Source organism: Aethalodelphis obliquidens, unplaced genomic scaffold (assembly GCF_003676395.1).
Source record: "Aethalodelphis obliquidens isolate GAN/ISIS:26980383/991018 unplaced genomic scaffold, ASM367639v1 scaffold68, whole genome shotgun sequence".
NCBI lineage: Eukaryota > Metazoa > Chordata > Mammalia > Artiodactyla > Delphinidae > Aethalodelphis > Aethalodelphis obliquidens.
This window is the reverse complement of record NW_020838012.1, coordinates 9,635,105-9,653,356: the sequence shown is the minus strand read 5'-3', so window position 1 is coordinate 9,653,356 and position 18,252 is coordinate 9,635,105.

Sequence of the window (18,252 nt, the reverse complement as noted above, 5' to 3'; positions counted from 1 at the left end):
GAATTTTTCCTAAGAATTACATTAAAAGCATAAAAGAGCTATAAGTATGAAGGTTTTTATTTCATAAATTTTTTAGACTCACTAAAAAACTGGAAACAATCTAAAGGATGGACAATTAGAGAATGGTTTTGAAAAGCCAGTGAACTCTTATGTATTTATTAAAAATAAATTTTAAAGGCTATGTAACATCCTGAAAAATATGCTAGTTTTGTGATATAATATTAAATGATAATAGAACAATACAAATAGAAAATGCTACTATACTAAGTAAAAAAATAAATATAAAATGTATGCAAGTACTGGATGGGAACACATAAAAATGTGTCGTTTTTAGGAGTTGTGAGCATCTTCAATTAATTTTACCTTTTTAACTGTTGATATCCTTTAATTTGTAAACAATGCTGATTGTACAAAAAATGATAATAGACCCATAATCCTTAAGACATTGTTGTTATTTATTTAGATGTCTGTCATCTCTTAGCGCATTAGTAAAAATTTACGCTAGCCATTCTAACAGGTGTGAGGTGATATCTCATTATGGTTTTAATTTCCATTTCCCTGATGATTAGTGATATTGAGCATATTTTCATGTACCTGCTGGCCATTTGTATGTCTTCTTTGGAAAAACATCTATTCAGTTCCTTTGCCCCATTTTTAACTGGATTGTTTGGGGGTAGGACAGGGGTTGTCAATGAGTTGTATGAGTTCTTTATATATTTTGGATATTAACCCATTATCAGATATGATTTGCAAACATTTCTCCCGTTCTGTAACTTAACTTCTCATTCTGTTTATTGTTTCTTTTGCCATGCAGAGGCTTTTTAGTTCCATGTAATCTCTGTTAGAATAGCTATCATCAAAAAGATAAAGGATAACAAGTGTTGGTGAAGATGTGGAGAAGAGGAAACCCTTGTGCACCATCGGTGGGAATGTAAATTAGTAAAGCCACTATGGAAAACAGTATGGAGCTTCCTCAAAAAATTAAAAGTACAACTGCCATATTACCCAGCAATCCCACCTCGGGGTATATATCCAAAGGATATCGAAAAGGTATTTGCATTCCCATGTTTTTTGCAACAATATTCACAATAACTGAGATTTGGAAACAAACTAAGCATCTGTCAATGGATAAATGGACAAAGAAGATGTGGTATATATACACAGTGGAATATTTAACTGGGCTGGGGTAGCTGGGGAAATGTTGGTCAAAGGGACAAACCTCCAATTAGAAAATGAATATGTTTTGGGAAACTTGTATATAAAATTTAAATAGATAGGTCTGGCTCTTCTTCCCAAATAGTCCTCATCTGGTCAAAAAAGGGGAAAAATATATACATAAGACTCCATAATATTCCTTTTTGTTTAATTTCATTCTTTCATCCCAAATGCAGACACACACATACACATACACGTAAACATTTTAAGAGAGAAAGGTATCCAATTGGCTATTACATTTGCAAAATATTCTGTATGACTGACCAAACACATACCAAAATTATCTATGGAAAATAGTGGGAGTTTACCTAGCAAGTCCCAGGGGCTGTTATGTTACTCCCCAGATCTTCTCTCTGTCCTAGGTTATCAGGATTCCCAGCTGGATCAGAGTGAAGTCAGCAGCACCATCACCTGCCCTTCATCTTGCTCTCTCACCTCCTCTGATCATGCTTTTCCAGTCAATTGGCTTTTTGATATCTCAAATTTTATATGTCTTAAAAATAAGCTTCCGGGGAATTCCCTGGTGGTCCAGTGGTTAGGACTCCACGCTTTCACTTCTGAGGGTCCAGGTTGGGGAACTAACCCCACAAGCCACACTGCAGGGCCAAAAAAATAAATAAGGCTTCAGAAAGAAAAAAACTGAGGGTTGACAGTTCTGACTAAAAAAAACACAACTTAGTCAAAGTTATCTATTTTTAAAATTTCATAATTACCAAGCAAAACCAACCAAACTAACTTGGGGAAGCCTTGGAGACTTATGTTTTTCCTGGTCCCCCATTCTCTCCATGGGTCTTTTATGTTGAGAACTCTGAATATTCTCATTCCTAAAGAAAATTTTAGAAAACTCAAAACACATAATGGGTTTAGCTTTGAAGAAATATAAAAAGGTTGGTGTCACTTTATCAGACAATGGGGAGCTATGTGCACCTTGAAACCTAAAATAGGAAAATTTTGAAAGACCAATAAAACATTGATTCAAACATATTTTATAACATTGAGAGTCATAAAGGAGATGTCATTACATTTTTTGTAGATTCTGAGTTAAATGAGCTCATCAGCACAGCCCTGCAATGAAGTTAAACTAGTTCAAAACATTCTTTTTTCTGTCTCAGTAAAAATATCAGTCTGGCCAAAGTTGTCCCAAAACTGCTAAATATGTGTTGCAGATGATACTCATAATGGCAGTGGAGTGTGGTATACATTTGGAGTAAAAAAAGTATTTGGCCATTTAAATTATAACCTTCCACATTCCTAAGGTATCACTTGGGGAATCAAAGAAATAGATTAAGGATTGGGAAGTATAGAGAATAATTACTTTTGCTGACTCTCGGTAACAAATTTCAAGAGACTCTCTGTGTTTGGGTCTTTATTTGGAAAACATTTAGAAAAAAATTTTAAAGCATGAAAATGGAGTCACCAGCAAAGAATTTTCCATCCCGAATTCCTCACAAATATTTCTGGCATTGGTGTGACAACTCTAGAGTATATTATAAATTCTAGTCAAGAAAAAGACTTGAAAAGTTAAATGCATTTTTAACATTAGAGTTATATAAAATTACCTCAATTATTTTTAACATCGTTATTGGAGTATAATTTCTTTACAATGGTGTGTTAGTTTCTGCTTTACAACAAAGTGAATCAGTTATACATATACATATGTTCCCATATCTCTTCCCTCTTGCATCTCCCTCCCTCCCACCCTCCCTATCCCACCCCTCTAGGTGGTCACAAAGCACCGAGCTGATCTCCCTGTGCTATGAGGCTGCTTCCCACTAGCTATCTATTTTAAGTTTGGTAGTGTATATATGTCCATGCCACTCTCTCACTTTGTCGCAGCTTACCCTTCCACCTCCCCATATCCTCAAGTCCATTCTCTAGTAGGTTTTTGTCTTTATTCCTGTCTTACACCTAGGTTCTTCATGATATTTTTTTTTCTTAGATTCTATATATATGTGTTAGCATACAGTTTGTCTTTCTCTTTCTGACTTAGTTCACTCTGTATGACAGACTCTAGGTCCATCCACCTCACTACAAATAACTCAATTTCGTTTCTTTTTATGGCTGAGTAATATTCTATTGTATATATGTGCCACATCTTCTTTATCCATTCATCCAATGATGGACACTTAGGTTGCTTCCATCTCCTGGCTATTGTAAATAGAGGTGCAATGAATATTTTGGTACATGACTCTTTTTGAATTATGGTTTTCTCAGGGTATATGCCCAGTAGTGGGATTGCTGGGTCATATGGTAGTTCTCTTTGTAGTTTTTTAAGGAACCTCCATACTGTTCTCCATAGTGGCTGTACCAATTCACATTCCCACCAGCAGTGCAAGAGTGTTCCCTTTTCTCCACACCCTCTCCAGCATTTATTGTTTCTAGATTTTTTGATGATGGCCATTCTGACTGGTGTGAGATGATATCTCATTGTAGTTTTGATTTGCATTTCTCTAATGATTAATGATGCTGAGCATTCTTTCATGTGTTTGTTGGCAATCTGTACATCTTCTTCGGAGATGTGTCCATTTAGGTCTTCTGCCCATTTTTGGATTGGGTTGTTTGTTTTTCTGTTATTGAGCTGCATGAGCTGTTTATAAATTTTGGAGATTAATCCTTTGTCAGTTGCTTCATTTGCAAATATTTTCTACCCTTCTGAGGGTTGTCTTTTGGTCTTTTTTATGGTTTCCTTTGCTGGGCAAAAGCTTTTAAGTTTCATTAGGTCCCATTTGTTTATTTTTGTTTTTATTTCCATTTCTCTAGGAGGTGGGTCAAAAAGGATCTTGATGTGATTTATGTCATAGAGTGTTGAGTGCCATGCAGATGTCTGTAATTAGCAAAGTTGTAAAATATTCTGAAAGCCAACAAGAGGTTGAGCGCATGAATGAAAGTTCTGTGTCCTTCCTGACTTATGACAACATGGCTATCCTGAAAATGCAAACTTTGGCTGTTACACTTCCAAAGATGTCTGGAACTAAACTGTGAAGACATAGGCAAGCAGGTTCAAATTGGAATAGGCTGACCAAATGTTAACTATACTATCAGGCTTGCCAGGTATGCTTTCACCTTTTTATAAGAAATAAGTTTTCTTTTAAGCTAATGGAACTAACTTCTCAACTGCACCTACCCAAATACACCCCAATTCTCAGAATTTCTTATAGCTGAATAATTCTTCTGGTCTTCTTCACAGCCACTGTTTTGCAATCAATGTGTTGGGACATTTAATTAAAAAGCATACCTCAGTATATTCTAAATGGAGAACAAAGGAATGACATGTGTGTATACAGAGGGTTACATCTAAAGAGCAGGACAAATGAGTTAAAGTCTTATCAGTTTGTGTATTTCACAAGAATAGCCGTTCTAACTTAACCTTGTTTAAATTACTTAATTTCTTTGTACCTCAGGTTCTTTATGAATAAAATGCAGATATATCTTATAAGGTTTCTGTGACGATTTAATGAGCTAATATATGCACAAAGCTTAGCCCAGGGACTAGCTCTTGGCAACCTCTCAATAAATATTAGATACTGGGCTTCCCTGGTGGCCAGTGGTTGAGAGTCCGCCTGCCGATGCAGGGCACACGGGTTCGTGCCCCAGTCCGGGAAGATCCCACATGCCGCGGAGCGTCTGGGCCCGTGAGCCATGGCCACTGAGCCTGCGCGTCCGGAGCCTGTGCTCCGCAAAGGGAGAGGCCACAACAGTGAGAGGCCCGCGTACTGCAAAATAAATAAATAAATAAATAAATAAATAAATAAATAAATAAATAAATATTAGTTACTAATTTCAACACTTTAACTAGATGAACCTAGATTGCAAGTATTTATGTCCCATGGGACTACTCTGGTTTAACTAAACATTAACCATTAGAAAGAACTTCAACCTACAATAAAATATTAGCCAAATATTAAAAATTCTTTAACAGAACTATAAAATAAGTAGGGGAAATGATGTGAATAAATGTATGAGTCCATGGATGGATAGTGTGGAGGGGAAAATTGTTCCAAATTAATATAGTTTCCAGATTAGAATTCTGGGTTAGACAATTAGGATCTCTATCTGCATGGAGGTTTTGTTTGCTTGTTTTAATCTCCAAAAGCTTTCTGAACCAAAAAGCTTGTAAAGGCATATGTATATTAATTATATTTAATTCTCCAAACAATTGTCTGATGCTTTGAGTGATTATATAAATTCGACCTTATATAAATCCTTTCTTTACAATTTTCCAGCATCTCAAGATATTAAAATAAAAATTAGAAAGCAATTTAAGAACATAAAACATCCCACTTACAAAGATTCAGATGCTACCTTTAGCAGTAAGTACTAGTAGAGTAATTTATAAATCTGCTTTCTCAATGTACTAGTATCATTCTGAGTGATGGTTGTATAACTATATCTTTTTGAGCCCCAGGGTTCCTTGGGGATAACTCAAGGGCAACATCAGGGGTGGGGAGAGTGGGCAGGTTTCTGGGTCTCCCATAATGCCTCCCTTTCCCACTCCCATTCAACCACAGTTCCAGTTTTATCGATTTTATGTGTGACGATAATTTTCCTTAAGAGAAAAAATGGTTTTACTCCTATTAAATATTTGAAAGTTCTAAATATTACCATGAAATTCATCTACAACAGCTAGAATTCAAAAGATGTCATTAAAGCCTTCAACTAAAATAGCAAAAGCATAAATATTTATCATTGTACAGAAGAGTACTAAGAATGAAAAATTAGCTAAAATAAGGTGGTGGAGGAAAGGATAAAAGAAAAGAAATACACTAGTTTTATGATTGCTTATAGCAAGAAAGTAAAAGATAATGTCTAATATATTAAATAATTAAGAAAATTATATAACCTAATAGTTCTAAAATAGCCACTGGAACACAAAGGCAAGCCTTCTTAAATACCACATTATTTAGGAATTGTACAGTAGAAGTAAAGTTAAAAATATGAACTAAATGTGATTTTTGAAAACAGCAAAATCATAAAGTATAATTAATTTCAAAGAACAAGATTCAAATATACCTGTCAGAAAAATATAAATGCGTTAAACTTATATCTTTAAGAAAGGAAAGAAAGTAAAACATGAACAAAGGTATACAAGGCAAATACAGAAAAAGAAGGAAGTCAGGGAAAAGGGGAGGGAGAAAGGAGGAAGGTAAAGAGAGGAGAGAAGAAGGAGAATGAAAGAAGGGAGGGGGAAGGGAGAAAAGAAGGAAGAAAGAAGGGAGGAAAAGAAAAGGTTGTAACCTGAATATCAGGCCATGTTGAATTCATGTTATAAAACATTAAATGAGACAAAAGGTCACTATATAATGTTAAAAGTAGATATTCACAGTGAAGATTTTTTTAAAAGTCAAGATTGACCAAAAGATATAACATCAATATTCACAAAGCAAAAACTATAGGAATTATAAAGAAAAACACAAAGCAGTAGAATTTTACTCACCTCTCTTAGTCTTTGACAGATCAAGAAGGAAAAAAATAAGAAATAATAAAGAAGACTTAAATGACATAATAAAGTAGTAGTAATTAATATAGATCAAGTTCTGTTCCCTGAAATAAAAACTACAACTTATTTTTATATAGAACCATCATAAAAATGGCCATTATATTAGGCTATAATGAAAATCATAACTAATTCCAAACTATTAAAGGAATACAGGCAACATTATCTGATCACAATGCAATAAAACTAGAAATTAATAATAAAACTGAAAATAAAAATACATTTATTGATTGGGTGACTTTGTACAAGTTGTCTACCTTTTTTATTGCATGAACTGTAAAGTTAAAATAATACTTAAATCACAGGGTCATTGTGAAAATTTTATAAATTTTGAAACATTACACAAGTGTAAAATGCTATCCAAAAAGAATTATCTGGGGCTTCCCTGGTGGCGCAGTGGTTGAGAGTCCGCCTGCCGATGCAGGGGACACGGGTTCGTGCCCTGGTCCAGGAGGATCCCGCATGCCGCGGAGCGGCTGGGCCAGTGAGCCATGGCCGCTGAGTCTGTGCGTCCGGAGCCTGTGTTCCGCAACGGGAGAGGCCACAACAGTGAGAGGCCCGCAAAAAAAAACAAAAACAAAACAAAACAAAACAAAAAAAGAATTATCTTCCTCCTCACACATGAGAAGTGATTTAATTTGGAAGCTCCAAAGATTTGAACTTAGTCTATACTGTTTACAAGTGGCTATTTAAATTAACTAAATCAAATTAAATTAAATTAAAAATTTAGTTCTTCAACACTAGCCTTATTTAAAGTACCCACTAGTTACTGTGGCTAGTGGCTACCATCTTGGACATCAGAATATTTCCATCATTACAAACATTCCATTATTCTATTGGATAGTCCTAGCTCTTATTGGGGAAATCAACCAAATATCTAGAGGTTCATGAGAATTATTTAAGTTTTACTTCAGCAAATTAACAGGGTCCTTCTAGTGAGAGTCTCAGATGATTTTTTTTCCCACTTCACTTCCTAATTATACTAAAAGATCATCCTCTCACTTAATATAATCCAAATACATTAAGGTGCTAATTGAATATGATGAGTAAGCTGTGCATACTAATTGTCACTAATAAGTTTAATGCTGATTGCTTAAGCCTATAATAGCTACTCACCTACAGAGTGGTTCAAGTCAACTTGACGTCCCTCATTCTTCATTAGGAAAATGTGTTTATTAAGTTGACATCATTTTATGTGAGCCCAGAGGATTTTCCCTGTGGGTAGTCATTTTAATGTTGAAAAGTATACCATATGTGAACCCTGAACAAATTGCTCATGCAGCTGAAGGTGACTCTGACAGCCACCCATTTTTCAGTGATGCTTAGAGCATTCCATTTTGGTAAGCCTGAATCAATAATAAGTATCTCTACGTCTACTACATTTCTTCATTCATTTAGTATATTTTTAAATTCCTAGTCTCACTTACTAGTCTTGTGATCCTGGGCAGCTCACTTATCTTCTCTGGGCTTCAGAGTCTCCTTTCTTGAGTTGGGGAGTGAGAGGGGATGAGAAATGGCAGCCTAATCACAAGTTTATTTCCCCTTTTCCCTCCCAGTTGAGGAAGCTCTACTTAAAAAATACTACAGCCTAGATCTAAATTGTCCTCACCACAAAAAGATATAATAATTATATGAAATGACAGAAGTGTAAGCTAACACTACAGCAGTAATCATATTGCAATACATAAATGTATCAAATTAATAGGTACACCTTCAACTTATACAATGTTATATGTCAATTACATCTCAATTAAAACAAATTAGGGCTTACTTGGGGAACTTGGAGAGGTCACAGATATACCTAAGAATTGATTTTTTTTAAATATCAAACCAATTAGCACTGACCAAGACATTTAGTATAAAAATAAGGGGGTAAAACCTTAATTCATGGCTCAAAAATTATAACCAAGGGTAAACAAAGTCAAAATAACCTATATTTTTAAAACTCATAATATTTTATCAAAGGATAGAGTGTAAAACATGAGTAAATAAGGCAAAATAAAAACAATAATTCTTCCCAAAATAACATATAAATTTAATGTAATTATAAGCAAAAATCCCATTTGTTTTTTTTTAACTAGATGAAATATATCTAACATTTGTATGGAAAAATAAAGGTATGAAGTCTGTCAAGAAATTATCAATAATGAAAATAGTGACTGGGTGTATATATTACTATCAAAACTTACTATGAAGCTATAGTGTGATAAAAGCACAGGAATAGACAAATACATCAGTAGAACAAATTCAAAAGCCAAGAAACAAATACAAGTGTATGAAAAAACCTCATTTATGATAAAGGTAGCAAGTCAATTCATTGGGAGAAAAATAAATTATTCAACAAACAGTGCTGGAAAAATTGGCTCTCCAACTATTTACAATAGCCAGGACATGGAAGCAACCTAAATGTCTATCAACAGAGGAATGGATAAAGATGTGGTACATATATGCAATGGAATACTACTCAGTCATAAAAAAGAACAAAATAATGCCATTTGCAGCAACATGGCTGGACCTAGAGATTGTCATACTGAGTGAAGTAAGTCAGACACAGAAAGACAAATATCATATGACATCGCTTATATGTGTAATCTAAAAAAAGGGTACAAATAAACATTTAAAAAACAGAAGTTGAGTCACAGATGTAGAAAACAAACATAGTTACCAGGGGATGGGGTGGGGGATGGATAAATTGGGAGATTGGGATTGACATATACACACTACTATATATAAAATAGATAACTAATAAGAGCCTGGTGTATAGCACAGCAAAACTCTGTAATGACCTACATGGGAAATGAATCTTACAAAAAAGTGTGTTTATATGTATATGTATAACTGATTCTCTTTGCTGTTCATCTGAAACTAACACAACATTGTAAATCAACTCTACTCCAATGAAATTTTTTTAAAAATTAGTTATCCATATGGAAGAAAATAATCATATAAAACACCATAAATAATCCTCAACTTCTGTTCAAATATATAAATGTAAAAGTAAAATAAAATATTAGAAGAAAATATTGGAGAATAATTTTATAATATTATGACAAAGATGACCATCCTAAACAACATATGAAATGCATAGGTATAAAGAAAAAATTGACAGATTTGATTATATAAATATTTTTAAAACTTCAGTATTGAAGGGAAAAAACCTGAACAAATCCAAAAGATAACAATTTTAGTTATGAGGGGTAAGATCCTATATGTTGTTAAGAAAAGAACAATCAACCTAATTTTTAAAAGGATAAATTATATAAATAAGCAATTCACCAAAGAGAAAATATGAAAAACTATACATTAAAAAAGATGTTCTAGGTCACTAAAAATCAGAGACTAGTAGCATAACATTTTCAGCCATCATTTGGCAAAATTTAAAATAACTGATGACATCCAGAATATTAAGAACATAATTTAAAGAATATTTGCTTACATTGTTGATAAAAGTAATCTGGTTAAAGAAATCAATATTTTAATATATATACCATTTGACCCAACAATCCTACATTTATGAATGTATAATACTGAAATAAAAGCATTAATACTTAATGCAACATTGATTTGTGACATCAACAACTTAAATGTTAGTCATCCAGGTGATGCCTTTTATATTATATAATATGTTATATTTTATAAATGTTTATATATGTTTGTATTCAAATACATGTAATATGACATTCTGTATGGCTCCTGCATCAATTCCTTTCCCAAGCAGCTCTAGTCTACTTACACTGTCTCCATCTCCAAAGAAGGGAGAGTCAGGAGCAGATCCACCTTTCCACGTTTAGAGCTTATAGAATTTTGGAGGCTCCAGTTACAGAAAAAAAAACAAAACAAAAATTCCAAATACAAATTTAGATATTGATGTTACTTTGTCAACAAATATACATAGGAGTTTTGTCACTGGCACACTTGTTCCTTTAGGCCATTTTGCTGAGTGTGGTTTCATCTAGAACTGCCAGGCTTCATCTGGAAAAGATACATGAATACACTTAAGACTCAGTCCAATGCATCAGGATGCATGAGACATGCAACTTTATACACTGTGGTCATACAAGTTTGTGCCTTAGAAACAAGAATTCCGGTAGATTCTACTTCACATGATTCCTGTCAAAGAAAGGAGAGAAATAAAAGATACTTTATACAGATAAAATTGCTGACGAGTGGGTTTCCGTTTTTCCTAGGCATATCTGAGCACTAAACCCTCCACCTCTAATTGTATACATCTGATGATCAGAAGACATTTTTCTAGACTAACTTCTAGCCCCATATATTTCAAACCTTATTTCTCCTCTAAACATCCCATTCCCAGACACAGTAGGGAATGCATCACATATCACAGATTGTGATGCAACTTCCGGTCCCACAATTTCTGATGATCCAGGTGAATTGGCCCAAAAGATCCTGGGAGTACTCCTGGAAGTTGCACCAAACCAGAACACTTACTGATAACTGTTACACGTGGAGAAGAATGAAAACCACCAAAATAATCCCACTAAACTCAAATCTATGCCCCACTAAATTTCTCAATAGATCCCCAAAATGCTTTGGCCATTCTACTTCCACCCATCATAAGGGGAGGTAGGCCTGAAGGGAAGTTTAGTGGAACTGGACAGCAGCTCTCTTTGTGATTAAAATAGAATACTTTTGCAAATGAAGAAAGAACATACAATTACATACCACATTGCTAGGACTCCTCCCAGGATCTTGGAAACAAGTGAGGGTCTTAGAGACTGAGCTTAGTAAGCTTCACAGTGAATCTGACCCTGGGAAGAAGATAATATATTTTCACATTGTCAAATTTGCCCATTCATAAAATCTGCCTATTATCCACTCTTTATCCTTAGATTCATGTCCCATTATTAACAGCTCAAATGCCCAATTACCAACTAGCAATTGGTTGATATATCAACTAAGAGTTTCATGCTCTCTGAAAGGTAGCCAAAGTCTTTAGAGTTTGATTTTGTTTTTATTCCACACAGTATTTCTAAGAGGCAAGAGATCATTCAAAAAAAAACAAGGATCCAGACCTAGACGGAGCTAAGGGCAGGGTCTTCTGGTTTGAGGCTTGTTGGAAGGAGGGAGGACAGTGTCCCCAAGGGGGTCAGATGAGTGGGGACAAGGACAAAGGGACGGGTGATGGCAACAGGTCACAGTGGGCAGGAAAGGATAAAAGCAGACAAGTAAGGTGGTTTAGGCAGAGTTGGAGGTTCCGGAGAGAGATAAGCAGTTTCAGGTTTGCAGTTGGCTGCTCGCCCTGTGAGATCAGAATGCAGAAACAGTAGTGAGCAGGTGTGTGCATCCCCCAGCGGAGGGCAGTCTCCAGCCCACCCCGTCTCACACCCTGGACACACCACTTCTGGGTCCAGGCAACCAGAATGTCCCTGGCACAAAAAGCTGAGTGGTTTGTAATTGGGGTCCCCAACCTGTCTTTAGTCGCTCTGGGTCACCTCTCCCTCCTGGGGGCTCCTGAGGCAGAAAGAGGACCTGCGGAAAGACCACATTCCACACCTGCCGGCCCAGAGCAATGGAGATGCCCTGCAAGCCGTTTTAAAAGGTGTAGAGGAGCCTCAGGGGTTGTCTTGATAAGAGCCATGAACAGCACGGGGCATGATTATCTCCATGGGGAAACCGTGACCACCCTACAAGGGAGAGTATGCTATATTCAAGTAGCACCAAGGTTTGAGAGCAACTTTATCCAGATCAGCAAAAGAGAAGTGAGCAACGTGCACCACCGAGTGTGAATGGTGACTATGGCTGTCACAGGCACCTGCCCTGCCTCCCGTTCCCAGAAGTCACGCTACTGGTCTACCAGCTGCGAGCTGGGAAAGAGCACCCAGGGAAAGCCTGCAAGCCTGAGAAGACCCTAGGAAGGCCCAGGCTGCTTCTCTGGAAGTCTGTAAAGACAGCCATTCGTGACCGTGAAAAACGGCTCCGCCTCAAGCTTGTCACTGGCTTCTTTTTTACCTTTGGCTGTTCAACCCTTTAGAAGCAAGAGATCTTTTCATTTATTGAGAACAAAACTTGTTTACCTCCTGAGCCCAGCAGTGGCAGTACGCCAGTACCCAGGCCATCCCATCTGGGGACATAGTGGACATACCTGTGTTTGAGGCAGAGGCACCTAGCAGTTATCTCAAAAACTGGAGAGGAGATCATCTAAGACTGGTTCAGAGTCTTCCAAGAGCCCCAGAAGACCCTCAAAGCCCATTTAACCACATTATCCCCAGGTTCTGAAAATAGGAAACTCAGGGGATTGGCTTTTTATTAGAGAACATCAGAGCTGCCATACTGTATATGAGTCAGAGGTGGACATCATGTCTAAGACTGTGGAAGCAGCATAGAGGTCACATGCAGCCAACAGAGCATGACAAGGGACAGAGATGGCTGGTACCATATAACTGAGACCAAGAAGACAGTAAACTTTGAGGCCCATCAGGAGGAACCAGAACATGGGGACCAAACTATTTCCAGCTCAGCTTTTTTAGTCTGAAATAAATCAAGCCATACAGTCTCAGAATGAAATGCTCCCTTTTTAAATTTACATATTCCATAGCACAGTGGTAACCTCACCGAGGGTTCTGTGATATCACCTGTCTCAGAGTGTGACACAGAGTGTCACAACCTGACACTCTTCTCCAGGAAAGCAGAGACCCACCTCACACCCATGGTCCACAGAGCTGCCTCAACCACTGTTGGCCTTTGTTTCCCCTAGGCCATGACTGAAAGTCATCTTGTGGGCTAGGAAGCATCACCACTTCCTTCTTCAATTCCTCTTCTTCCCTCTGAATGTGCCCAAACATAAAATTAAATCCAGTCCACCAATTAAGCAAAAATAGGATTCATGTCCTCTCTGGATATTCAGGGATGGGAGGAGGGGGCATGGCAGCATTTGTTGGCAATCAGAAAGGCTACCGTCTAGATGCAGCAACTTCACTTTCAGGTATATACCCTGGAGGATAAAGTATAGTTTTAGGAATATATAATACTAACTCTCACACATGCTCTTTAGGAGACAACTATAAGAATGTTTGTAGCCAAATAACTTATAAGAGCAAAACACTGGAAATAGCATCAATTGTCCATCAACTGTAAAACTGATGAATTATAACATATAGTGGGGTACCATACAATAATGGCAGCTACACTGGCATGGATGAATCTCACTGTTGAGTATTGAAAGCAAGTCACGCAAGAACACATGTTATAGTTCCTTTTATAGAATAGTTCAAAAGCAAGATCAAATTATTTACAGTATATACTTGGCAAAATTAAAGGAACAATTATCTCTAGAAAGGAGGGAGATGTACTCAGAGTTGTACACACAAATGTTTTAATAGTGTTGGGAATTGTTCTCCCTCATAGACAAGGTGGCAGGTATTCAAATATTTTTTAAGTATTGTCATGTTTTGACATTTCTGAAATCAGGAGGATCTTAAGAGATGTAGTTGTCATTTCATAGAAATCTTAACCAGTTTCTTCTAGCAATACCTTACTCTTTCTGTATTTAAAGTATGTCAAAATTAGAAGTCTGAGAAAAATTTGTAATAAATACAAAATAAAAATTCAGAAGAACAAGAAGAGATGTGTCCATAGGTCATGGTGTTAGATTTTCATTTCCATGGAAACGTCTGCATTTATTCCACTGTACATGACACATCTCACATCAAAGGGGGTCACCAAAAGTGTTTCCCTAGTTGTTTATAGCCTTGGATAGAGGCTTGGGGATAATCTTCAAAGACATTTTTGAGTATTCTTTTGGCATAAGTAGATAAATAAGTAGTTGAAGTATTGCTCTTTGTTCTGTCAGGCTTCCTAAAAATCTAAGCTTAATAAAAGAATTCTGAACATAGTGATCAAGTATTCACTAGAAAAATGCAAACCTGGTGACATCCAGCTGAAGGTCAGTTTTTTCAGAGCTTCACACACTGCCTATGCGGTATGAGTGAATTTCTGTGTTCCTAAGAACCTTCATTTCCATGGCCACTATCCCCTATTACAATAAAGTTCTCCTATAAAATGTGAATAAAACTAATTTATCCAAGGATTCTTCTGCACACCAGGGTTAAAGAAAAAGAAAAATCAGAAGGACTTGTTTTCTTTAGCTCCAATGTATTACTTAATGTCAACAAGATAAGCTAAAATCCCATTCCATATAATACCAATTGAAGTATAAAGACTCACTTCCTGGTATATTTCGGTCTGGTTTTCATTTATGGGAAAGATCCCTGGAGGAGTGGAAAGTAATTCTTTATACATTATAGTAAAAAAAAAAAAAAAAAGGATAAAGAGAGGTATAGATTTGGTGAAGAGGGATACAACTGGGAAAGTACAAGTGGGAGAATTAGTTTTGCTTTTTATAAAAGAATTGTTGATTTTCATTCAGAAATAATCTGGACATAAATCTGCTACTTTCATTCACATGACCCACATCCCTGCACTCCCTAAATACAGCTATAGCAAGTAAGTATAAAGGTGAGCTGCCAAATTTCAAAACTAACCTGTTTTCAAAGTCAGAGGGGGGATAATTGTGGAAAAAAGTGCTAGACTCTGTTTATAAGAAGTAGAGTGCTTACCTGCAGCAAGCAGTAACATCACATGGAAATAATACAGAAAGGCCAGTCACATAGCCAGCCTTATGTTAGCATCGAAAATTTACTTTATTGAAGTAAATTTAATTTACAATGTTGTGCTAGTTTCCGGTGTAGAGCAAAGTGATTCAGTTATACATGTGTATGTCTATATTCTTTTTCAGATTTTTTTCCATTAAAGTTTATTATAAGATATCGAATATAGCTCCCTGTGCTATTCAGTAAATCCTTGTTGTTTATCTATTTTATATATGGTAATTTGTATCTGCTAATCCTAAACTCCCGATTTATCCCTCCCCCTCCTTTCTCCTTTGGTAACCATAAGTTTGTTTTCTCTGTCTGTGAATCTGTTTCTGTTCTGTAAATAAGTTCATTTGTGTCACATTTTAGATTCCATGTATAAGTGATATTGTATGATATTTGTCTTTCTCAGTCTGACTTACTTCACTTAGTATGATAATCTCTAGGTCCCTCTATGTTGCTGCAGATCTGACCACCAGATTTTATACAAAGAACCAGACCCCATTGTAGGAAGTGAACAGTTACTCAGAATCCAACACAGCTGCAGCAAAAGGGTTATCCTACCAGAAAGCAGAAAGTATTTATTGATCCTTTTTACCATAGATCATAGCAGTGCATAAGACTGAACTGCTCTCTCCATCTCTGTTCTTCCAGCTCCTGCGACTATGCACTTCCTTCCTCTCTCTCTTAGCTGGCTTGCCCTCCTTCACAGTTTCTACTAGGACCTCTCATCTGATTTTGTGCTGTCTCCTTTTCAGACATCAAGCTCAGAGACTTCCAAGCAGTGGTGGAGAGAGCTGGGAATAGAAGTGGATTCCAGGACTCTCCTTGAGTTGAAGAGTCAGAGCTGGGGACCCAGGAGGCCAAACCAACTAGAGTTCACAGAGAAGAGCACCACAGAGAAGAGACCTGCACACAGAGAGAGCACTAGAGATCTGTTAATCATCCCCTTTGGGTCTTCAGGTAGTACTAATCAGTACATCTGTATGAGGTCTGTGGAAGGAAGAACACCTGTGACTCACCCAAGGCTGGGAATGCTATATGCTCTCGCCACCTAGGGTAGAAAACTTCATAGTACATGATGCAGCAGGTAGGATAGTCAGAAGCAATTGTCCCAATACTTAAAAAATAAAAAAATAAAACATAAAATAAAAGCTGCATGGCTTCATCTAAAAAAAATGTAAACACAAGACTTAAAAGGATCAAACTGTTTCCAAGGAACTTCATTTTGTCCCAGAAAGCTCAAAGGTATTCATGGACTACAAAACTATGCAGCATATAACAACATAAAATTTACATTCAATGAAAGGCACATTCTGACATTTAATATAAAAATTACAAGGCATGAAAAGAAGCCACACAATATGATTCTTCAATTGATCTAGAAATAAAACAGGTGATGAAATTAACAGGAAAGGACCTTAAAACAATTATAACTGTATCCCATGCATTCAAAAAAACAGAGGAATGATTGATCATGTTAAATAGGGAAATAGATGATCTAATAATGACCCATATCAAACTTGTGAAGATGAAAAATATGCCTGAGATAAAAATTACAGTGGATGGATTAACAGCATATTAAGAAAAGATCAGTGAACCTGAAAACACAGCAATAAAAACAATTCAAAATGAAACAAAGAGAGAAAAAAAAAATAAACAAAGCTCCAGAGATGTGGACCACTTCAAATTAAGGGAAACAAATGATGTGAGCCCTATGATTACCTCAACTGACTGAGATATTTGAAGAAATAATGACTGATGATTTCTTTTTTGTAATTTGATGAAAAGTATAAACTCACATATGCAAGAATCTAAAGCATGAATAAAACTACAAGGGACATCGAAATCAAAACACTTAAAATTATGACAAAGAGAAACATCTTAAAAGCAGCCAGAGGAAAGAAAGACACCATTACCTACAATGAACAAAGGATAATCACAGACTTTTCAGAAACTATGCAAGCCAGCAGATGTGGAGAAAGATTTTTAAAGTACTGAATTCTGAAAATAACATTAAAAGAAAGCAACACTTATAGAGATGGAGAAAAGATTAATGGTTCACTGGGGCTAAGGACAGGACAGATCAGAGACATGTGTGTGGCTATAAAGGGATAACATGAGGGGTATTTGTGGTTACATGGGATACATGTGATAAAACTGCATTGAATAATACACTCACACAGGTGCATGCAAAACTAGTGAAAATATTAATAAGGTATATGGATTGTATCAATGCCAAGTTCCTGATTTTAATATTGTGCTATAGTTATGCACAATGTTATCTTTAAGTGAACCAGGGTGAAGGGTATATGGAAGCTCTTTGTACTATTCTTCGCAACTTTCTGCAGTTTGTAGTTATTTCAAAATAAAAATGTTTAAAAAAATAAGAGAATATACAAAAACTAAAAGAATTCAAAATCAACAGAAATGCACTATCAAGCAAAGAAAATCATTTAACAGAAAGAAAACCACGCTAGATGGAAATCTAGATCTGCACAAAGGAATGATGAGCCCCAGAAATAGAATGTGTGTCAATTTTAGATGTATTTCTTATATTTGCATATATTTAAATAACTGACTGCCTAAAGGGAAAATAGTAACAATCTATTGTGAGATATGTGACATGAGTTTAATATCAAATGTACATTTAAAAACCCCAAAGACTAGAAGGGAGGAAATGGGAATGTATTGTTTTAAGCTCTATACCACACATGACATAATATAATATTACTTAAAGACAGCTTGTGTTAAATTAAAGAAGTATACTGTAATATATAAAAATCAATTTTTTAAAAAAGGTTAGTAAAAATATGCCAAAAAGGAAAATAAAAAATGCTTAGCTCAAAATAAGGCAAAAGTAAAGGAAATAAGGAAAAAAGAACAGATGGGAGAAATAGAAGAATGTTAGATTTTAAACCCCAAAATAGT